Source organism: Anarrhichthys ocellatus, unplaced genomic scaffold (assembly GCF_004355925.1).
Source record: "Anarrhichthys ocellatus isolate YVR2014 unplaced genomic scaffold, GSC_Weel_1.0 scaffold19, whole genome shotgun sequence".
NCBI classification, from domain to species: domain Eukaryota; kingdom Metazoa; phylum Chordata; class Actinopteri; order Perciformes; family Anarhichadidae; genus Anarrhichthys; species Anarrhichthys ocellatus.
In genome coordinates this window covers 2,107,390-2,131,785 of record NW_022280049.1, presented here as the reverse complement: position 1 = coordinate 2,131,785, position 24,396 = coordinate 2,107,390, and the positions used below count along the sequence as shown (strand labels likewise).

Genomic DNA, 24,396 nt, shown 5'->3' with positions numbered 1-24,396 from the left:
ATCTTCAAGGAGGGGCCAGTGACTAGCCGTTCATCAGGTGTGTGTAATTATGAACGTCAGTAACTCCTCAGCATCTCTTCTCATGTGCAGAGTCGCCAAGATTTGACCTCCTCAAGGAGACTTTATAAATATCCTTGTTGTGAATAGCCTGCACTAATACCGTGTCGTTTATTCATAGAGCCGTTGTTGTATTCTGAAAGTCATTGGATATTTTTGTACATATCAAGCTCAAATAGGGACACTGACATACAGCTGGAAATGATGAAGTACCACCATCATGATCGTTACACAAGCATACAAAACTGTTATTGAATCAGTAACAGAGGAATATGTCCTCTGTGTGTTTTTCTCCTGTGGCTTTGTGGAGGACGCACAGAATTTACAGCTTTTCTTCACTTAATTTAGAGATGAGTTTTGGCATTCAAAATAAGTGGTGAGGAAGAGCCGAACAGAAGGGAGGGCGATGAAGGCAGCCGGCGGGGGACACTGAGCTTACATGTCTGCAAAGATAAACAGCCATTCAGCAGAGGGACAGACCTTTTACTGAGACAGGACACCGAGGAATTCTGTCAAGAAATGATCCCCGAAGGCCTGCCCGTTGCTATAGCTACGCCTCTCGGTAGCTTGTTGAAGCTCAGTTGGACGGAGGGATGGTGGGTGGATGAGAATAGTGATGTGGCTGCTACTAGGGAGAGAGAGGGGACTAGCCAGACGCTGTTCGATCACCCTTCAGCCACTGTGGCCAGATGCCAACATTTCCTCGGGCACCAGAGGTCAGGGCATCACACACCATGCTCTGCTCCAGTGTCCCAGTCTGCAGCAGCAGCTCACAGGGCCTCGGGATCTGGGAAGAATAACCTTTTACTTGTTATCCTCCCAGGCCTGCATTCTAACAGGGTTATCATGAGCTTGTAGGGACGCTGCATTTCATTCAGCAGCATTGCTGAATATTTTCAATTCCAGTGTGATCGGGTGTTCAGAAATAAGAGACGTAGGTTGATCCAGCGTTAAATTCGTTCAATTAACCAACCACTTAGTCAGTCTTTATACACTTATATAACCAGCTTCCAGTTTATTGGGTACATCTGCACTGCATACAATCCAATAAAATGTTTGAAAATATAAGGTTTATCATGTACTCAGAGAGATGTTGATGCAACTCTTAGGTCATGCTGGAGGCTTTGATTTGTGTTTATACAGAATTGCTAATATTTACGAAACACAGAGAGATAACTATGATAAGCTTCATAAATACTTTTTATTTATTGGTTTTCACTGAATGTAGCTAAAATGGTTACCTGTATATAACTTGAAAAAAGCAGTATAAAGCAAGTTGTTGCTTTTTTAATTTATGCAATTAGTTAATAATTAGAAAACACCAGCTGTACAAATACCAAACTTAACTGCCCCGTTCTTCTCTCTTTTCTTCCTTCCCCTTTTTCTTATTACTCTTTCTGTCTCTTTATTTCTCTCAACTTAACATTCATTGTTACTTTTCCTAAGGCTTTGTCCATAGTGGCTGAAGTGGCTGTGCTACAGGCAGGAAACAGCTCCCAGATGACCTGGTGCATATGAGACATGTACTTGGGATCAGAAACAATAGAAAAACATCTTCCAGAATAGGCAGGCTGCAAAAGAAAGAATAACCAATGGCCCAATGTTCTTTATTACATGTAATTACACAAGTTAAGCCCATTCAAAAATATTTTAAATGTTTCTGTGGGATTGAGTTGTATTTTTGTGAAGAGCATAAACTGGATGGGCTCTGCAGAGTTAGAAAAGTAAAACAATGCGCTATTGGCAATAGATAGCAGAGCATGCCATAATATCTGTGGAGCTAAAATTGGCAATTGAAAAATGTAAGTCAATCTGAAAACCAAACAACCCTCTTTTTAACAAATAAAATAGCAAAAATAATAGAACAATATATTGAGATTAATAATGTAGAAGTCTCCCCTTTGATGGTTTGCTAGGGAGTTAAAGCAGTCATTAGAGGGCAGATAATAGCTTTATCTTCATTTAAGACAAAGCAAAGAGAAAATGAAAGCAATAACTTGGAAAGTAAACTGATAAGACTTCAAGATAAACATAAAAAGGGATCAGACAAACAAATACCTGAAATTTGCGAAGACAAGATATAAAACTAGTTTACTTTTACTAACATCTCTGCTATGCAACACTTTTAATTGGGCTCTGGAGAATACAAAATATGCAGATACATAGGATTCTGCAAATATCACATTAATTCATAAAGAAGGTAACGTATTAAGAGATTGTGCTTAATATTGCCCAATATGTTTATTAAATGTAGTCCCTAAATTACTTGCCTCAATTCTTTCAAATAGACTAAAAACATTATTCCTAATATTAAAAACACGGATCAGTCAGGTTTTGTTTCTTATAGAACTCTGCGGGATAATGTCAGAAGAACCTTGAGTATGATAGAAAACTCTTTAAGGACTAAATAACAAATGCTTATTCTTATTTTGGATGCAGAAAAGGCATTTGATAGGGTCTACTGGTCTTTCATATTTGAGGTGTGCCAAATATTAAATTTCAATGATAATTTGGTTTCCAATTTTTATTTTGGCAATAGAAACATTTGTAGAGAAAATAAGACACAGCTCTAAAGTTCAGGGATTTGTAGTGGGACAAGAAGAGCACAATTAAGCAGTGTATGTGGATGACCTGATCCTTTACCTAGCTAATATATCACAATTGCTGGAGGTAGTCATGGATGAGCTAAAACAAGATAGCTCAGTGTCTGACTACAAACTCAATATGGGTAAACCAGAAGCAATGGTAGTTAGGCCGCCAATATCACGTATTAAAAAAATCTAAAAGGAACTTAAAATGGGTCCAAAATAAACTGAAATATTTAGGGGTGACAGGTTTTGTTTAAATGGATATTGATCCTATTAACAGTAACAGGGAGAATTGTGATGAGATATTAAGTTGTTTTGATACTTTTCCCCCTTCTTTTCTTGGAACTACTGTAAGAGGTCACAATTCAACAAATACACGGTATTCTTTTTTTTTTTTATATATTTGATTAAATGCAATAATTAGGAATATTGCGTGAAAATATTAGGAATAGTGTATATATAGCCTATTTAATGAACCTGTCAACAGGCATACTCATATGGAGGACCTTGAGCTTTGATTTAACAACATTGATTTATGCATTTAAGATAAAATAATGTAACATTATTTCTGTTCGTGCAACATTATTCAGACTTAATTATTTTAGCATATTCCCAATCGCAAGGGTTGCGGCTTAGCCTTTAGTATTCTGCGTCTCGAATCTAGATTCTTAATTATCGTTTAATAGGAATTAAAGAGTCCATTCTAGTGGCAATTAGCATAGCACTTCCACATGAATTATCTGGCTACTTACCCTGTTGATGCTTGAGGAATTTTCACTTATTTTACTGTTGCACTAATTGTAAAGCTCTCTGATTAACTGCGTCTGTTAAATGACTGAATTATAAATTGTAATTTGAATCAGAGATGGAATTAACTGCAGAAACTTGGGAGTTGTGTAGCACTAATTGGAAATTGAAGTGACATATTATTGGATCATTGCCTTGAGAAGCCAGACAATAGGTGAGCGCTATCTCAGTGATTATTTATGATGGTCAGACAGATGAACAGGCTGAGCTTATGTCCTCTAGCTGACTAAATAATTCATGAACATAAGAATGCATTACCAACAGCGCTGGCATTTTGTCAATTCAATCTAATATTGTTTTTTCCTTATGAGGATTGTGTGCTACCATAGTTGTTTACTGCTCTGTTGGTCAGTGCTGGTGGTGTTACCGTATTACAAACTGCTCTGAGTGGACTTATAATACTTTTGATCATGAAGCTATGAATAGCAGCAGTAATGTCAGTAATCTTTATAGGCTAGTTATGGTCAACGGTACTCAGCTTACAAAGTTGTATTGACATGTGGCTCTATCGATGGCAATGTCATTCTGTTGGTCACTACACCGCAGAAATCTCTAGTTAGCTATTGGATGAACGTTTGACATTCATGGTCCCCAGACAATGACTCCTAATAATGTTGGTGATCCCCTGACTTTACCTCTAGTACCATCAGCTGTTCAAAAGCAACCATTTTCCAATACTTTGATTTATGACCAAATATCTGCAAAACTAATGGTGTTCCCATCAGCCTCAGCTACATGTGTACTGCAAAGAAGCAACACACTCAACAATGATAACATACTTGCAAAGCATCAGCGTGTTAGCATGCTAATGATAGCATTGAGTTAAAATCACTGCTGAGCCCTAGTTCAGCCTCACAGAGCTGCTAGCATAGCTGTAGACTCTTTGACTTGTCTCAGGATATCTATGCTTTTTTTTAAAATGTGATTAGGGACTGCACTCAATGAGAGGAATTCTATTTTCTCTGGTGCTTGAGCAGGGTCAAGGGGTTAGTGATGAATTACCCAGGCTGGAGTATAGTCAGACAGTAAAAGAGGACATTAGGCATACTGTATATCCATATACGTATATCAGTACATTTACAATTCTCAGTATCACAATGCACTGACACCGGAATTGTCCAAATCAATCAATATTTTCCCCAATGCTCAAGCTACATATGTACTGTATGTATTTAGCTCCTGATTCAGACGATTCAATCAAATACACATAAGAAGTCGATCACGCTAATAGCAGTGTTGAATAGCTGATGTGTGTCAGTCAGTGACAAATGTACTTTCTTGCAGAGGATGAGAGAAAACTGCAATACAAGCAACTTCTTAAAGCCTCAATCTTCGTGACAATACACATCTTAACCATAGCTGAAGATATTTTGGACCACAAACAGGAGAAAAGATAATGCAGCATAAAGATGGTAGATCTTTCAGTTTCAATTACTGCTATATCTAATTTTACATACATATGTATAGGAAGTAAGGTTTCACAATGCACACGTATACTTCCCATTCAATCACTGAGAAATCCTCTGTCAGCCTAGAGCACAGGCTGCCACCATTTCGTATCAAATGTAGCAAATCCTTGAATCTGCAGAAATCCTTTTAGGATTATGAAAGAGGCGACACAATCATCTCCCCAGTGTACTGTGAAATGAGCCTTCCTGGACTAAGATACTCTGCCCGTCACATGTCTGGGCTCTAGGAAGCTGGAAACATTAAAGTCATTCTGGCAACATGGTCACTACTGTCTCCAATCTGTTTACAATTGCTGTGATGAAACCTAAATATCTGTGCTGTTATTTGAAGGGATTTGTGACTTGCGGTGACAGACAGGCCTTTGCGCCGAGAGAGCGAACGAAGCCATCGGCAATGAGCCCAATCTTTTCTGTCACTGCAGGCGTTCCCGGCCAATCCCACAGAAATCAGGCAGGACAACACAACCAACTCACTCTGAGGGGAAAGTGAAGGCTGACATGAAGGGCAGTCCTGAACTTCTTTGCCGATAAACGTCTCATTGTGTATTTTACAGAATCTGCAGAATTGGATCAATCAATGTAGGCCTTTAGTCCTAAAATTGGAAGCATTTCACATTACCGTCTTTTTTGCAAATCCCTCCTCTTCTGTAGTTCACCATTATGCAGTTTTATTAAGTCTCTCAATCATATACCCTGTCACACACATGCATACACACAGACACGTTTTGTAATTCACATTGACAGTCACTCTTTCCTCAATGCATCTCACATCTAATCTTCTTTCCCCAATCTTTTTTTTCTCTCTTCCAGGTAGACTTCTCCAGCCAACCCCTCTTATCCCTACTACCAGGTAAACAATAAAAACTCTCTCTCACCTCCGTAAGCCTCAATTGACATGCTGGCTGCCTGCTTGCTCCACACAATTGTCATTTCTATCGTGTGAAATACAGATCCAGACAAAAAGATTTGTGTTGCTGCAGGACCCATTCCTCTGTCTGTCTCTGGCTGTGTTCAGCTGCTGGCCTGCCTGCCAGCGTGGCTGCATCTTTTCCTTTCTTTACACAATTGACTTCCCTGCTAGAGCCAGATAGCATCCATTTAGTCAATGCTTCTGACTTGTTCCTCACTTTAACTTTCTGAGCTTTGTTGCCCACCTATACTGTTTCGCTTTTTTTCTCTCTGTTAATCTCCCTGTTCCCCATTGTCACTGTTTGCCTATCCGTCTGTCACCACCTGGTCTCTCTCCTCTAACAGCCAAAGCTGACTGCCTATTTGAAAATGGATTGTGGCTGTGGGTAAAAGCAACAGCTTGAGCGGCGATTGATACAGCAAAGAGAGGGAGAGCATCAGCTCTTCAGGGTGTAATTTATGTGGAAAATGTCCACTGAATTTTTCCAATTGACTGAGTTGTTGAGCTCTTTACCTGTCTTGTCTTGTCAAACATTTAGCCCCTTTCTTTATTTGCAATGTCCAATGCTGGGCCAGCAAGCCTAAAGGTTTGTAAAAGTTAATAATTAGGTTATGAATTCATGGAGAAAGGTTGTTATGTCAGATGTGTGCTTTATGCTTTATGTCTCAGAAAAATAGGTGTTTACGGAATCATAGGCCATGCCTTCTTACAGTATGTGCTGTGTAGTTGCGCAATTGTGAATATCTGAAAAATGTCTACAATATTTGCTGTGATGCATGAATGGTTTTCATTTATAGTCAACAATTTTAAATCAACATATTTGAACATGCCAGGTTATGCTGGTAAAGGGGTATCTGAGCTCATCTGACAGGGCAGTGCATGTACATTAGACAAAAAGGTTTGGGAGCCACTGTTCTATAGGATCTGAAAAATAGGTTTGATTATATAAACTGGCAACAAGACACTGCTTCACTAGCACCATTTTCTTCGTTGGGTTCTTCAGAACTCCCACTCAACCATTTATTGTTGAAATGACCAAAGCGGACTATAATACCCATCTGGGCTGAAACCCCAGTCAAGACTGTCTGAGTCACTGAAAGAAAGCAATCAAAGGACGATGAACATCTTGTGAAAAGTTCATATACTAGCAAATTTAACTAAAGAGAATGCAATCACAAAAGTGTTATATGGGCTTTCCCCCCCCATGTGTTTTGTTTATTGTGTGTCTCTACAAGGTGTTATTGTCTTCTGGATCTGAGGATCTGAGAAAGTGAATACAATTTGAAGTCGATGTGTATTCTACACAATGGAGTTCACAACCTTGAGGAGGATACAGCCCATAATTTCACTTTCCTCTGCAAATTCCATTACGCAACGAATGCAAACGTGGAAAACTCTCAGTGGAAGCTTTGTTCAGCTGAACTGAACTCCCTTCAAATCTCTCTCTCTCTCTCTCTCTCTCTCTCCTCTCTGAGTCACTCTGTTTTCGTTAGCACCTCGACCAAGACAAATGAAGATGAATGATGGCGGACAGGCTTTATCATGCTATGTCCTACAGCGTTATCTGAACAGTATAAACAGTATCTAGGAATGTTCCACATCAGTGATTTATTCACATGTACCAATAGAGAGTGCTTAAATCTCTCGAGTCCTTTTTTGTGACGAATGCCAGAGAACTTTCCTTTTTGTCTTTATTTCGACATGTTTTATTTTTACTTTTGATCTAAAGGGGTACATATCTGCATGATTTCAGCTTCACCTAGATCTACAAGCACTGAATGAACCCAAAAACTTTGTCGGACCAGCTCTTGAGCTCACAAGTTTGTACCGTGTTATTCTCACTGAGGGGAAAAAAAGTCTCCAACAGGCACATCCTGATATAAAAATATGTTGAAAATTGCAACATCTGCTTGGCCACATGTTTGAAATCTTCCTTGGTTCCACTTGACCAAACTTGGCTGACCTGTTGGTCTTGAGCTTAGCTGCTCCTCTGACTCACTTCTACATTATTTATTTGATCATGCACCACATGTCCTTCACCACAACATGGAAATGAATAGGTCTTCAGACCAACTTAACCCCACAACCCCTCTGCTAAAGTGTAGCCATATGCTGGTGCCAGGTGCTCTGAAGGAACCAAAGGTGACAGCACCACCACCCTGCTCTGTTTGTCAGTCTGCTGTCTGAGTCTCTTATATTACCTTTTACCTGCTGTGTACCTACTCTTGTTTTAAAATAATTGTCATGTGATTCTGAAATGGCATACTTTGTTTTGTTGTGGGTCCTGTAGGGCTAAAACAACTAGACCAGCTTATTCAGCATGAGGTTTTGATGCTTTTCATGTATGATGGTAAAGTGAATATATTTGTGCTTTCTAGACCGATATTTGGCTAAAACAAGTAATAAGAAGTGTCACCTGAGCTCTTTGATACTCCATTCATGGTTTGCCATTTTGTAAACACCGTATCCAACAACATATTTGCAGATAAATTCTGTTTTATATTATTATAAACTGAAAATCGTTGGGTTTCTGGACTGTTGGCGGGTTAATAATAGGTCTCTTAGAGCTCTGGGAAATTGTGATGAGCAATTTTCACTATATTCATGACCAAATTATTAATGTTATTTAAGAAACTAATTAACAGATTAATAATTATCAAATAATTGCAAACTTCCACAGTACTAGTCCCTATAGATACACAATGCCAGTAAACCAGCTGTTGTTGATCTTAGGCACAGCCCCTGAGCTTATTGGGAGTGTTGAGTCCTGCCTCAAGTGATATGCTTTACATTCAGTCTACATTCAGAACCTAATTCAATTCGACCAAGCTGTGCCATTAACTTCTACAGTGGGGCCTCAAAATTCAGCACAGACCTTGTCGCAATGTGACGAAACGTTTTCTGCCAGAGTTCAATAGCCCAGCTTTCTCTCTGGCATACAGACGAACAGACAGACAGATATGGAGAGAAGGGACAGCGAGCTGTGATAGATCAGCATGTTGTCACTGAGGAACGATGGGTGAAGGAGGTTAGCCAAACAGATGTTCTGCTCTGATGGTCAACGCAGGTCACTGAGCAGACTCTTCGTTGATAAAAGGCGGATGAGGTTAAGTAATGCAGCTCATCCATGTAATAGCTTGTTACCACTTTCCCTCACTTCCCCCAGGCCATAAAGAAAATATTTATAGAGAGCAACGGGCAGACTTTAATGCTGTCCAGAGACGGCGGCACCCCTGTAGAGAAAATGAATATTAAGGCCAACATGACGGTGTTGTCTGATGAAAGCCAAAACGGTGTCTTGTTATTATTCCTCTGCATTGCCTTCATAACTACAGAATAGTCAGTCCCCTGCACTGCTCCAGAATACGCCATTTACTTTTGCAAGTTTTTCACTATTTGACATTTCTTTGAAATGTTGCATAATGCCGTAATCGCTGTCCACTATGAGCTGCATCTAAATTCCAGCAGGGAGAATAGGATTTTAAACTGAGGGAGGGGGAAGCAAGCCAATTGCAGAGCTATACATCTCCATAGCATTGGGATTGGGCTAATGCCACAGAGGCAATCTTCTTAACTGTCCATTTGGGTCCACTTTACCCATCCATGAAACAGCACGCCCGTTGGTCTGCTGAAGGTAAATTATACATTCAGTATAAATGAGAGGCAGACATCGAGAACCATTTTTCAGTCACCCTGTGGGATATGCTGAGTCAGATGTTTACTACTTTGCCCAATGACTATGGATTAAACTGAAATGAAAAGGAGTATGTATGTATATATTATTAACCCTTTATGTTATAGATCTTAACACCAACACTTCTCTTTGTGTGTGTGTGTGTGTGCGTATACTTGAATGTGTTTGCTTACTTTTGAAATAGAGTGCGGTGGAGGTGAAAAATAGAGCAGCAATAGAGAAGTAGTTTAAAACCCATAACAACCCAAACCCATTTTTCTTTAAAGGAACATTATAGGGGATATAAAACAATCTAAATGGACCACATGGAACACATTTCTGAAAGTGACAACTGTGTCTCCGTGGTTTCTTAAAGGTTAAGCCACAGGGCAGTAAAACAGAAATATGTAAAATGAAATATGGAGAGGAGGAATAAGCAATGAGGAATATTTCACAAGTGAAATGGCAGAACAGGAAAAAAAAAAATCAGCCGTCATAGTTGAATAATCCTCCTTAGATAGCAAGGAGATGCAGTTTCCCTGGCTGGTTATTTTGAATCTATGTTCAGGCTGGGGAGGTTCCACTTGACTACATTTGATTCATCAGTCAGGAGCTGAAAGGAGAAAGTCAGGACTGCGTAGCAATATTCTCTCCCCAAAGTCTACCAACCAGCCTGTGCTCTGATGGGATTCGGCACTGTTCAGATTGTGTGCCTATATTCAACTTTCATTCCTGATCTATTTCTTTCTATTTACCTGACCTAACCTTTCAATTAGTATAGATACTGTAAATAAAATAGATGTTTTAAGTGTTGGCAGTGTGGCCGAGCTACCACCAAAGGCTAATACAACTGACCTTTACTAAATTAATTCCAGCCCGCTCCATATTTTTTGTGCAAAGGGTTTTTATAAATGAGACCATTAGCAAACAGTTGGCTATAGCTTTCACTTACATAGTGAAAATGACATGATTAGCCACTCAGGTCAAGCAGCCGGTTACACCAGCCAGCTGCCCACAGCTGAAAACTGAGAGGCAGAGTGTCTGTGACATGCAGCAGTGCAGCTCTGTCTCTCTGCTGTCACCCTTCAGTGAAGCACACAGCTCTCAGCAGCTCGCCCGACAGCGGAACGACATAGAGTGACTCTCATTCTCTTCGAAATACAGCATGGCTGCCTCCCCCTTCCTCCTCCTATTGCTGCCACCGATGAGATATCACCCTCACGCCCCTCCCAACGCCACCCTTGTGTGACTACCAACAAACCGCCCTCCCCACTTTCTATATTTGTGCTTCAGGCTAATATTCAGCTCTGCATTTCACACATTGTAAACAAATACTCTGACTCGGGACACATTTCCCCAAACTCTCTGTCTGTAATATTAATTCATGCATTGTGCTGAACTGCACAGAAAATTATGTTCCCATGTCAATGTTCCTCCTTAGTGTATTTAACAGCAACATAAGGAGCTGAAGAGGGAATATTAATAAGCTTCTCTGTAATAACAGTTAGTACCACAGCTCTGCCCATATCTCTTGTTCACATGTAATACTGAAGGACAGAAGGTGTTCAAACACTTCATCAACCATAATGTCCACCCCGACCTCTCTGCTCTGCCCCACTATCACATTACTCACTGAGGTGCGTCTTCTCTCTTTGTCAAAACTGCTTTTCCCCTTCAGCTTTCGGCGAGGAGAGTGCTCGTGTTTATTGACATGACAAGGTGTTTCCTCTCATTGTGAAGATCATACATCAAAGTAAACTGTAATATTTGGTCCTTTAGCATAGCAGGTTGGTTTTGTTTGTCAGAGCGGCTCAGGTTCAGACCAAGGCGACCGGTTGATTTTGTAACCCAGCCTCCCTGCTGTCTGGTTCAGGCTGGTCTGGGAGCTTCTGTAGCAGCTCTCCCTCCCATTCTTTTTCTCCGTCTCTCTCTGTATTGTCCAGTGCTGCTATGTTTTAGTGGGTGTGCAGAGAATACCAAGTGGCAGTTTCATCAGGGTGTGTAATTATCTGGCCTGCTGGGCGGCCATGCCCCTGCTGCCTGCCTGCTTGGGTTCAGCCAGGCCACACTCTTCCCATGCCTCAGCTTGGACCAAAGTCCACCACTGTGCAGCAATTGTGTAGCATGTGTTCTCTTTGAGGATTTCTAATGTATTGCTACAGTCTGTCAAAAAAACCACATCTTTCTTAAACAAAGTCACAAATTCAAATGCCATATTTCAGTTCACCTGCGAGTCATGACAGCTCTGTATCAACCCCCCCATCCCTAACCTCTAGTCAGTCAGGATCAGTGTTGTTGGGTCGATGTTATATCACAGCAGGGCGTGCATCCATCGGGCTCCTCCAACTGTACCCATAGAATCCAGTAGAGGGCACAGCCTGTGTAGTTCTATAAGAACAGGCGGAGCCCCCTACCAAGGGGGGCCCTTCGCTCCTATGCCACTCGCTGAAGAGGGTGTAGGAGAGCAGACAGCAGTGTGAGCTGCTTTATATACTCTGGGTCCTAATGTATTTGATAGTCCTGATTGGCCAGGTACACTTATGCAAACTTCCAGTGGGCGAAAGCGTGCTGATGATTGTAGGAGAGTATTACCCATAGAGACCAGTATTGTCATTACAGATTCTCAGTTTTGCATATTATATGTGATTCACTGAGCAGAATTACTCATTTGACATACACAATTTAAGCCTACTCTTTGTTTCTAACTGATGCTCAACTTTAAATGATGCCATGAAAACAAAAGCTGACCAGAGAAACATAATCTTTTTGTTTTTAACACAATTTATTGGCCACTATATTGGAATACATTGTTACTCATATCTTTTCTCACATAGTAGTGTGGTAACTCATGCTTATGTTGGGCAAAAAGCAAACACACAGTGCTGCATAAAAGCTGCTTAATGAAGAAGATTGTATCTACTCGAAAGATTTTAATCCTCCATCTTTGATCTGGCGAGATGGTCGAGGGACTTTGTGACACTCCATAATATGCTGTCTGCTGCTCTAACTCTGTGTGGAGGAAATGAACATATGCTTGGCTGCTCTTAGTGCTTTAATCCATTTAATGCACCCTGGGCGAAGGAGAGGAGAGAGGAATATGTAGCCTGCTGTGGTGCACATATCCAAAAGAGCTTGACTGCTGCATAGAAGCAGAACCGCTGACTGCATACAATTCGTGTACCGGCTGTCATTGTCATTTATATTTCATTTTCCAGCATTAGTCAGACTGTTCAATATTTGAAAGACACGGTTACTTGATATCTTACAAAGAGTAAATAAGTATGCTCAATTAACTTCTCTTTGCACTAAGCCACTGCTGTCAATCAATGACTCTGTCCCTTTGAGCCATGATAAACTGACCATTTCACCACCAAATGTTTGTTTGTTGTTGGCGATTCAACATGGCACAGTACCGAATCCAGTGAGTTTTACACCTTTGTTTTCTATAGGCGTCCAACCATCACAATTAATGGAGAGAGTGTAAATATTGTTGAGTAAATTCTACCTGTGGATGGATTTTTATTCCAGTTGAACGTCACCCACTGAGTGATGGCTCCGCCATGAGTTGTGATGAATCAAGCTCTGCACTCTTATCACTGTTAATGGGCTGCGATCAATAACGCAGCTCCACATCAGCAACCACAGAGTGATAACTGAGTAAGGGGTAGGGAACCACATGATAATCGATGTGAATGTGGAGATAATCAGCAAGATTGCAGGCAACGCTCTCGGTGGTCTGTCATATCGAACCTTTTGCAGGACCCTTCGAAGGGTTCAATTAGGAAAATCTTCTGTATAAAAAGTGGTGCACTGGAACATTTATTCATGATGATGAAGGTGAGAATCTGATATTTTGAGTCCAATTGAGTAACAGATAATACTCATAGGTCTCTTTTGTGTTAGCTTGATACTTTCAGTTCTGTACTCAGGAATATTATTTTACCTTTTCTACTTCTCTGACACGCTAAAATGTATCCATCTTTTCATAATTAGGTGCAAAGGCTGTCATCAAATAATGGAAGATGTCGCAAATGACTCATCTAATATTTGATCTTAAATTCCACATCTTTGCCATGGCCAAGGACCTACAGTGGACTTATGAATGTCAATAAGGTGCTGAGTGGCTTAGAGTTTTTTTTTGGCTGCTCCTTGCCTCTCTCCTTGAGGCCTTGGCCCTGTCACAGCTTGTCTCCTACCCTCCTATGCACTGTTTGTGATAGTGTGTGCTCAGCCATGTGTGTGCAGTTTCAGAAAGTAAAATGTTGATTGCGAAGTGGTAGAGTCCTGACAGGGACACTGAGTGGTTATACAGCATCATGTGTTTGGATGTGGGGGGAAAAGGAAGGAAGGAGCGACAGGGAAGTCGTGGATTGGGCTGGAAAATTAGATATAATACATGGTCTGCCTGAGGGAAACATAGGAAGTTATGCATTAATACAGTTTGAAATTGATAAAATTAGATACCATGTTTGGTGTTAAGCTATGTTCACACCAAACGTCAAGAAAATTTTCGCCTTGCATTACTCGCGCAATATTGACTGCGGGAGCATTTCTGTTTATTCACGTCACTCGTGCTAGATGTGCCGGAGAGGAGGGCGACTTACCTAAATGTAGATACCGACAACGGTTCCTCAACCATGGCCCAAAATACCACTATAGCTGCTTTGTATATCTTGTGGAAGTCCCAGCGTCAACGCTCAAAATAATGTGTTTTAGGCATAAATATGGCAGCGGCGTTGTTGGTTATACCATAGACAATCTATGGTTTATACACATACATTTATACACATAGAGTTTTGTCCAGTCTTTATACAAATATTAGGTACTACTGTAGAGCTCTGGGTGCCCAAAGACGGCTAAACTATCTCTTTCCTCCACTTCTGATCCAACATGTCAGGAGGAAAACAGGAGGAGAATCTCAAAGCTGATAGGCTTTTGCAACACAGCATCAAACAAATTTTTCACTTGAGTCCTAAAATTTTAACTTGCGAGAATAAGGAATGGCGAATTCTGCGTATTCGCGTTGAGTCATTCACATTATTTGCGTTGCCCGGTGCAAATTCACGTCTTTTTATAATTACTTTGTGTGCATTTATGGCTCGTGAAATGTTTGCTTCGTGTTTGGTGTGAGCACACCGTTAGTGGTAGCATTGTGTGGAGCCAGAGATGTGTGCAGGCATGCAAGCGTATGCTCAGGCCTTTTACTCTGAACCAAGGACAAACAACTGTCTGATTGCATTAAGATAATTAACAGCTGGGCATGATAATACAGTGTGTGAAATGACATTTATAGCCGTGTCACTGCTCCTCCACTGATACAAAACAAACAGAATACAAACAGTGGCTAGAAAGACAGATTATGTGCTATAGAACCCTTCAAGATGATAGGACAGGTGCTACAGAAAAGACACAAGATATTTTCTGGCCCAATAAAAGGAGCTACACGTACTGGGAACACATGCCATTACAGCACAGGTAAAACAAGCTGAAGGGCCTCTAAATGTACTCACAGAAGCTAACCTGTCAGCTAAATAATTGTTGATTTTTGTTACACAGTGACAAATGTGCTGAGGCTTGTAGAGTGCAGACAAAATTGTTTGTTTTTTAGGCTCGGGGCTGCTTCAAAGCCACAACTTCACTCTCATCATTCCTCATGATCGATGCATGTCAAAGTCAGAACAACAAATTCGATTTCAACTAGAACTTATTTGATGTGGTTAATTTTCACGGCAGGCAGGGAGAAAATGCATCAATTGGCAAAACCAAGCCTTAAGTCTGCACACTACATTTAATTTTGTCTATATTTTGGGGATTTTTGCTGTGACTATGATAGGAGGCTCCACACGCAACCTGCTTGTGAAGTCAGTCAGTCAAGAGGCAGGCAGGCAGGCAGGAAGGCAGGTGCTGAACACCGATATGTTTCTTATCGTGGAGCTGCCTCCTCTCGGCTCATCACAGTCCAGACACACATATACACAAACACACACACACACACACACACACACACACACACGTCACTTTTAACATGATCATCCGTCCTTGGATGTGATATAGAGGCAGAAGGAGTAGAGGGAGGGGGAGAGAAAAGAGAAGTTATTTACCTGTTTGGAAAAGAAACTGTTGAGAAAATGTTCTGCGTTTTTACAGATACACAGCATGAGCTTTTATTTACGTTCACACATCATAAACAAAGTTGCATTCTTGAGTTTATCTTTGGGATTACAAAATAATGACCGACCCGCTGTAGCTACAGAGCCCTTCACCCAGAGTATTTTATGAAGATTATGGACAAGTGCTGCATTACTCGAACTGCGCCAGCATTTTTCTTAAGAGCCGGAACCAAGAGGAAGAGCTGGAACGGTAGCCAGAAGCTCTGAGGTGACATTTACGATTTTACGATGAGTGTTGCGTGTACTTAATTAAGAAATAGCGAGGGACAGCAGCCTCTGTCGTCTTCAATGTTCTCTTGGAAAGCTTATTTCAACAGAAAGCCTTTACATCACACACGTGCACAAGCATGAGTGTGTGTCTGTGTGTGAGAAGCACACAGTCAAACATAACAATGAATCCCGGATGGAAAGTCTTTATGTATGTAGCTGTATGGAAGCACAAAATGTGTTTCTGTACGTGTGCAGATATTATGTTATTGGACATGCTCAAGATTAGTTATTGTTCTTGTAGACATACACACCCACACACTCTCACACACACATGTGTGATTTGGGACGTAATTCTAAAGCAGCCTTTATATGTCTTAATATTTCTGTAGCACACTAGCAATCAAAGATTATTTTCTTTATCAATACATCTGCAGGTAATTTAATTTATTTATTGGATTGTTTTCTAAACTGTTGAAAAATAGTGTGCCCAAGTGTGCGTCTTCAAATTGCGTGTTTTATCCAACCAACAATCCAATCCATCACAGATTACTATCATAAATCACTATACAAATAGCAAATGTTCACATTTGAAAAATTGCAAACACTGTTTTTTTTTTTTGCTTTACAAAACGACAATCACTCATCAAAATCGTTATCAATATAGTTCCTGTTATCAATTAATTAGCTCAACATTTAAACTGTACCAACGACGTAAAGAAACGGCACAAGCTACCAGAGACACAGTGGTCACACTCTCAAGACTACCGGGTAGTTTATCTGTTGCAATCCATCATTATTTTTTACGAAACCTAGTAAAACACCTGTCGGCTCAGTAAGTCATGATTTACATATTCCTCAGGTCAGTGATCACCATAGCAACATGGAGCAAGGAGCAAAATAGCATCTCTGCGATGGAGCAGCTGTAAGCCTAGGGCTGAGGAATGAAGAGAGGTTATGAGTAAGACGATACACTTTACAAACCCCCGAGATTACATCTACATGGAGCTCTACACACCAACAGCATCCGTTTACTCTTGCTGGTCTTTAACAGTCTGCCTCTCTGTCTCTCTGTCTCTCTCTGTCTCTCTCTCACCTCTTTTATATCTTTTTCCAAAAATTAACAGTATCAAGATATGTCACTCTAACGGCACATACCGTACCTGAAGGCGTACATCCGTTAGTTTAAGGTATGCCGTTGAATTCATTGTTCAACAAAGACATGCTAATGCCATTTATTGTAATGATTTAGGATCTAAAGTTTGGTTTATTTATTCAGCTGTTCTCAGTCAGCACAAGTATACGAAGTTACTGATGTGCACATGTATGAATAGTGATATAAATATGGCACGATGCAGATAGCGTTTGTAAGGCTGTTACTGCTCTACTTGATTTATCATCAATAATCTGATTGATTTAGAAGAAAGGAGGTATCAATATATGTTTGTGTCTCAGACGGTTTGGCATCCCTTCTGATCTCTACCCCTGTCTTTATCTTTGTATTTGACAAATGGTCTGTCTGGGATTAATTCTGTGTTTGTTTCTCCACCTCTCTTTCTCTCGTTCTCTCGTTCTCTCTCTCTCTCTTGCCGTCTTGGTGTAAATGTGCACGTATGCATATGAATGTGTGTATGTTTGTGTGGACGTCCCTGCCAGCTGTCAAGCGGCTGATTTGAGAAGAGCTCAATAAAATGTAGCCACAAATAGCATTTGGCCGCTCCGAGCGTCGTGGGAACTGTGGATAAACTCAGCACTGCAGTGTTTTATATCGGCTGAGAGTTGTTGCATTTTGATTCTACAAAACTGCATAAGATATTGAATTAAGAAAAGTGTTACAGAGCAATGAGTTTTTGATTAGCAAAGTGGCATTTACATTTAAAAATTCTGTATATTTGGTATTGGAGGATTACAAAATGTTGCCCGAGTCGTGTCAAGTTTTTTGAAGATTGAACTTTGTTAAGTTCAGGCTCATTTTGTTTTGCAGCTAAACGATTAGAAGTGCCAACAATCTTATAATAACTTTAAGTCTTGAATTTCCAAATAGGCTGCGTGCCAAATGAAGAGTTTATTGGATCAAGAGTCTTAGAGAAGTTTGTAAAAACAGGACTGCATTTCAGTCTATAGTGTTCATGCATTCGGCCTGCACTCTGCATCAGAGCATCTGCTGTTCATTATTCTGTTGGAGCATATTAAGAAGTGCCTGCATTGGTAATACGGTGTGTTTTTCTTTAGGACAGAAACACCATATGGAAAATAAACAAACAAACATAAAATCTCTGACTATTAGCGCACCAGAGAGGTCATTTGTATATACTGTATATACTGGTGTTCAGTTGGGAATACAGTATATTTTGTTTATACAGATGTTTCTGAAGTTCAGCATCTTAATTTCAGTACTACTGTATGAAATGTATTCAGTTTCTAATATAATATATTATCAAATGATATGTAATCCCTCCTTTAGGGCTCAGTAAAGTCCTGTCCAATCTCTAATTAAATCTGTGTTAAGTGGAGATGACCGTTTAGGAGTTAGAAGACTTTTTCTGTTCTACTGCAAACTATTCTAAAACGTTTAAACTTAATTCAACATTATTATCTGACTGTAGAACTTCATGTGAGCAGACTAGTTGAAGCTAACTATCTGATGTGGATCTTGCATCAGCAGTCTGAGGAGCAAAGAAAGAAAAAAGTTAGATACAACTCTGACTGTGACATAGTTTTCTCAACTCCAGGACTTTGTTCTTGGACCCATTATAATAGAAGGCAAGACAATCTCAATTGATATGTTATGAGTGAGACCAAAGTGAACAACACTATTAGCAAAAAGAGTGAAATTAAACACTTGCAGAGATGGAGCATTACTTTGTTCAGAGCTACATTTCACTTGTCAAACTCTACTTTTGCTAATCCATTACCGCTATGCCTTTAAGCCTTTTGAATGTATTTCTGTATCAGCCATTGCTTTAGTGGGAAAAGTGGTTGTCAAAATGCAACTCTCAGAATACATAATGACTTCATTAGTGGTCCTTCTCTGTGATTAATTGGAGTGCTGTGTCACCCAGTGTGACAGAGCCGCTCATTGCCAGACAGTGTTGTGACAGGAGACGAGCACCATGTTGATGAGTCTGGAGATGATCGCACGCGCTGATGTACACTTGTAAGACACACACACACACACACACACACACACACACACACACACACACATTAGTAAGCAGCATCACCAAGCATGAGAGCCTACTGTGATCGAGAGAAGGATTTCAGAATTAGACCTGCTCTAAATTCAGTCAGCTTTTCAAAGAAGGTACAATCTACCCGTGACTGACTGATTGCAAGAGTACAGTTTTGCCAGCGGTGATTAGCAACAGCAATCTCTGCCTCAATATTTACCACAGTTATGGATATCAACATGTTGGCACTAGCTCAGCGGTGTTAGCTCCCCCAAAGAAGCTGGCATCTCTCGATCAGAAGAGGCGAAGAAAGACCTCAGAGCCTCTCGGCTCAAGGGGCCAAGAGATAAGAAAATCCACCGTGTTTGATGGCTGCTGTAAGCTCACCATCACAGAACATTTAACTCCAAGAAGCAAGAGAAAGAAAACAAGTTGTTTGAGGGAGGGAGAAGTAGAGGTGGGGTAGTTGAAGAAAGCGTGAGTAAATGTCGAGAGGTCAGGGATGAAGGGAGACAAGGGTCACAGTGTCTAGATGAGAGGAATCTACCAGGGGTTGAGGATCACTCTGCACATTTTTCCCCACTAAAATATCCAGCCTGGCCTTTGATGGGTTTGCCTGACTGATGGCTTTGAACAGGGTGTCTGTAGTCGGTGCAACTTGGAAATGCATCATGGTCCTGAAGCAGAGCTTAGATCGTCGAATAGACAGACACAGTATACCAAACACAGTATAAAGTCGAACGGCAGACTGTTATAATCAATTTGATCAATACAACCATTGAATCGGGTCAGTTCCCATATCAGTACCGGAGCAAACGTGGGAATGAAACCTTTTAGCCAGAAGGGATTGCTGATTTTAGATGGTGATTCAATGTTAAACGGCAGTGTCACATCTATCTTTGATGAAAACCTTTGGGAAATGTACAGCATCTTAACAGGTCTCGAACCTGCCTCTGGGTGGTGCAAATGGTTCAATGGGGTCCTGGTTAGTGTCTTTTAGCTGCTCTTGTTGCTCAGTCTTTTTTGCAGGTAAATCCCAAAAGCACACACCACCAGAGGATAAATACTAAGTGCTGGACAGAAAAGCATATAAGACATTTGTTTGTTTTCACCAACATGTGTTCACATACATTCAGAGATCATTAAAGGCCAACGCAACAAATCACAGGAATTTTTCAGCAAAAGCATCATATGCATACCACACGCATAAAGCAGCAGGTGAAAAACGAACTCCACTGCGCTCCCTGCCTGAGAGAGCAACATCTTCCATATGCTTGAGTAGCTGTTTATAGTCCCCCTGGCAGACCAGAGGCTTATCTTATTTGTTGTCATGTATATGTATGTTGTCTATATCCCCGGCACACCAGGTCCTCTGTGGCCTCCTCCACTCAGCACAGTTGAAGAGCGCTACCCCTGAGATATTTAGGAGTGGCACTGTCTTTGTGGGATGCAACAATATGTAGCTGTGAAACTAGAGGGGAAAAAAGTATCTTGTATTTGATTCTCATTTAAATTTAACTGTATTAGCTGCAGGGTCAGTTGCTCAGTCTGTCAGTCCACAACTTTGGTCCAGACTGAAATGTCTCAACAACAGTTGGATGGATCCAATACTTTATGATCAAAAACTAAAAAGTAATTCCCATCAGCCTCAGCTGTACTTTATGTTTTGTGCCAATTCACAAATTAAACTTAGATGATGAACATGGTAATCATCAAACCTTCTGGTATATTCTGTTCCCTACATCTGGGGCCTTGCTGTGGATTTGGCGAATTGGAGTGAAAATTTTGCTGTTTTCTGGAGTGAAAATGTTGTGTTTGAAAGGCTTAACGCCAACAAATATGAATTGAAGCAGAACATTTTAGTAGAAAAATAACATGTAGATAATTTTGGAAATGATAACATCCGTCTTTATTTTCAATAATTATTAGAATAATAATAATAATTTTGCACTTTACAATGCTCTGGAGTTATTGGCAATGTTTGGATCACAGGAGTCATGAACAATCATTCGCATTCAACACTGGAATATAATTCCACAATGAAAATATTACTAATAATATTTGTGTATCCTAATCTTTCGCTGCAACTGTGCAGAAAGAAAGGGTTTGAACAGAATATATAGCTCCACAGCATCTAAATGTTGATTTAGAATTCTAATGTTGACGTTATGAATGAAATTTCCAACAATTCGGTACAGCCATATTGTCTTATATTGATGAATCTCATATGCCGTTTACTGATTAGAAGGACACTCAGTTTATTATCTGTCGCTGCATTACTTATAAAGGCTTGCAGCCCGGCACTGAGCGTGGAAAGGACTACTGCGTCGGTCTGAAACTGCTAATGACAGTTACGCAGCGTTGTGCACCACTTGGTCCTGTTGTGAGATAATTGCAAACGTTATCTCACTTGGCTAATTTCACATGATATATTGAGCCTGCTTGATAATTACAGTCTATGTGTGACGTACAGACAAAATGACATTTTTAAACATGTATCCAGCTGTGTTACACTGGGAGTGTCAATGTTATTTTGTTTTGACAGATCCTGACGGTGGGTTTACAATCTTAACATCTCCAAAAAGTGCCGTAGCTCAGCATGCCACCCCGCTCTCAGCTGAAATGGAAGACGCACAGCAGGGTTTTTCATTTATGTTTTCTCTGATGCTGACCCATATTAATTGGTTGAAAAGCAAGGTGATGAAATACAGGACAGTGATTCAGCATTGATGGGGTACTAACAAGCACAAGTTGCCTCCTCTTTGAGACAATACGTGTGCCTGTGAGTTGATTATAATCCTGAAGCTCTGCGGTGACAGACAACATGTGTTTGATGTTTGTGACCATTGTCTTTCATATGCAAATGAACGAAAGCTTCCAATTGTTGAGGAGTATCTTTTTTTTTTTCGCAAAATACAGTGTTTAGTACACTGTGATGCATTAAAAAGAAGAAACAATGCTTAGAAATATCTATTTCTAAAAGTGAAGAACCTGTAATAATTCTAACAGCATATTAATTGCATACACATTACATTTTCACAGAATTGCTTACTGCAGCAAATTTGATGACTGAATTGACTGCAGTCATTTACTGTGCTGCATTAAACTCCCTCACACACATCCTGTAATGGCAATAGCCATTGGCTGATGTACCTGGCTATAACAGAGAACCCCCCCACTCTGCATCAGCTTCTGCTCACTGGCATAGAATCAATGCAGAATTGCAGATGTGAGCAAAAGCTGCAGAGGACATACACAAACACACACGCATACACACACACAAACCGCTGCTGTGTGGTATGATTACACCTTCACTGCAATATCATAACAACACAGGCTTCTTACCACGATAGAGTTCATAACCTCAAACAGGATATAAGTTATGTGTCTTGAGAATGACAGAGAGACCCAGAAGGTTACGGGGAATAATTAAGCATGACTTATTTTAAATGGTCTATTAAAGCAAAATGATCAGCCAGCGAGAAAGAAAAGAGGTTGTGCGTTGAAGCACAATTTAACTCTATAATTTTTGCCCATGGCTCACATTGATAAAGGATTTAGCATATAATCCTTGTAGGATTAGGTTTTATATCCTTTTGTTAGATCCAACAGAAATCTTTCTCCATCTAAAATGATCATTTTAAAGAGGGGACAGCTTTGGCCCATAAAAACCTCTTGAGAAAACGGAAAGTTAAATGTGTACTTACGATCTCTGAATGCTGACTGGTGGCCAGGAGGTTCTTTTTTTTAAAGCAGTGGTCTCCCACAAACACTCACTAACACACACAAGCGTCTGGTCGGTGATGTGTGTCCCTGTTGAGAGACACAAAAGCACAAAAGACTTGAATGCTTGTCACAGTGAAGATGCTGAATAACCTACTGATGCTCAGCCTCAGTGCTGGTTCACGACATAGCTCTGTGTGATGGTAAATTATAATATTATATATGTATAATAGAATGTGCCTTGAGTAATACCATAAGACATATTTAAATGCAATAAAGAATAGAATTGTGTGTGGGTGAGGGAAAGTAGCAGGTGTTATCTATAGCTTACAGATGTGGAACGGAAATCTCTAATACTAACAATCTTAAGCTCACATCTACATAAGCCAGCCGTTTTTCTGAATTCAAATCCACAGGTTGATGTTTGTGCTGCTTCTGTTCTATATACTATATCAGCATATAAAAACCACCTTGTTTCAGCTTCTTTTAACTTTATTGCTAATAACAGCCAGTGCTGTAGTTTATAGTTTATTAAAACTAGACAGTAAATGACCAGACATGAAGTTTTATATTATGAGCAGTCAAATCTGCAGATTTCAAGAGTCTTACTGCTGAATTTTCTATTTGGTGCTGTAGTCTGCTGTAGTGATGGCTCTACCCTCTCTGCTAATGACCTGATGCTTTTTAACATACAAGATTGCCCTAATTAAAAATGAGTTCAAAGTCATTTTTTCAAACACTCTTTTATGTTATTACAGGACATAAAAAAACAGAACCATCGTGCTTGACCCCTTAAATGTTCACAAAGATTTTTTTACACTCCAGGCACAGATTGGTGTCAAGACATCAATACATAGCATTATTGATTTTGCATTTGTTGTCTCTGTCTACGATCATTTTTAATGCAACACAAACAGCATTCATTAACCTCTTCTACCTAAGCATACCACCTTTATTTCATTTTTAACATATTTAATATTATATTTTCCCTGTAGCACAGATGACTGTGACTCAACAGTCAACTGAATTATCAACCTCAATAACTACACAAGGCCGCCTATTAAACCAACTTGACACCTGCTTCTGCACCTGCTGTCAAACTTTGTGCATTCATTCCCTCAATGTGTGTTATTGCACACATTTGTTGCAATAACACTTGATTATTTTATTGGTGTTGTTGTGCACACGTTTCCACATATAAGTAAAGCACATCAACAATGGGTGGTGGAATGTGCTGTAGAAGGTAGCAAAAACGCAGTGGGACACATTGCAACTTAGCCTTCTTTTAAGCTTTGCTCAGGTACCGAAAGTGACTCATTCTCTTCATATAGCAATGTTTAACTCCTGTGTTATCATAATTTACAGGTTCAGGTTCTTGCCAATGCAATTTTAGTTTTGTTATCCTGTTTTCTTGGTCTGTGTGACCTTGCTCATTCATGTCTGTTGTTGTGAGTAGGAGTTAGCTAATAAGTTAGTCTGCGCTGTGTGGGTCTTCTTCCTATCTCGTTGCAGGTGCTGCAGCTTGGCAGCAACAGTGTCCTTTGAGGTTGAAACTTGTTGTTTCTTTATGCCCAAGGTGATAGCTGGTGTCCATAATTCCTGCTATGACAGTAATGATGAAC

The 24,396-nt window shown here is 40.1% G+C and overlaps 1 protein-coding gene across 4 annotated transcripts in view; it reads right to left on the bottom strand.

Annotated features, from left to right (window-relative positions):
- frmpd3 (FERM and PDZ domain containing 3) overlaps nucleotides 1–24,396 on the bottom strand; it is a 72,285-nt gene that overhangs the window by 19,056 nt on the left and 28,833 nt on the right. For 3 of the 4 annotated variants that reach the window (XM_031857615.1, XM_031857620.1, XM_031857617.1), the window contains exon 2: nucleotides 22,759–22,864. The exons of the other annotated variant lie outside the window; for it this stretch is intronic. The gene's annotated coding sequence lies outside the window, so the exon portion shown is untranslated. The remainder of the gene's footprint in view (nucleotides 1–22,758; nucleotides 22,865–24,396) is intronic. 4 annotated transcript variants of the gene reach the window in all.